Below are 855 nucleotides of genomic sequence, written 5' to 3'. Positions count from 1 at the left end.
AGAGAGAGACAGAGAGAGACAGACAGACAGAGACAGAGGCAGACAGAGACTGAGATTCTAATCTTGGCTGCTCAACTCAATTCTTGTTTCCAAAACAAAGATAAATTCCTCTTATTAAGAGCTTAGTGAAAAAAGGAGGGGTGGAAGAGGATAAAGGCAAAGAAGAGGATTACTAGAGGGGTTTTGTGGTAAACACAAACATCCTTTATTTCCAAGTGCAGGCAACACATATCACAAGCCCAAGAGATTGCCAAAACAGATGTTCTTGCAGCTCCAGGCTTTAAGGCACAACAAACTCTGTTCTCATGTCCACCATTGCACAACCCTGCAGACCCACCTTCTCTGTAAAGTTTTCCTCAGTTGCCCTCACTCATTCTTCAACTTAGCAGTACACTTCCCTGGCCATCTCCAGGGACTCTTCCCCTGTGTCCTCAGCAAATAGATGAGTCTTCAACTTATCTTGCTCAGAACCATGCCATCACACCATTTCTTGGCTATCTCTGCACCATGCATCCCTTTTCCAACCTCCCTTTAAATGTAGCTTTCCCTCATTGGAATGTAAACTTCCTGAGGACAGGGGCTGTCTTTTTACTTGTATTTGTATCCCAGGTGCCTAGCACAGTGCCTGGCACATGGTAAGCATTTAATAAGTGTTTTGTCTGTCTAATCTATCTATCTATCTACCTACCTACCTACCTATCTATCTATCTATCTATCTATCTATCTATCTATCTATCTATCTATCTATCTATATCTATCTGTCTATCTTTCTTTTCCTTCCTCCCTCCCTCCCTCTTCTCTCTGTCTCCTCTCTCTCTCTCTCTCTCTCTCTCTCTCTCTCTCTCTCTCTCTCTC

The sequence above is a fragment of the Petaurus breviceps genome, unplaced genomic scaffold (genome assembly GCF_028583685.1).
Source record: "Petaurus breviceps papuanus isolate PSGF00001 unplaced genomic scaffold, PetGlider_PUasm1.0 79, whole genome shotgun sequence".
NCBI lineage: Eukaryota > Metazoa > Chordata > Mammalia > Diprotodontia > Petauridae > Petaurus > Petaurus breviceps.
The sequence above is the reverse complement of the archived record's forward strand: the minus strand, read 5'-3'. Positions refer to the sequence as shown.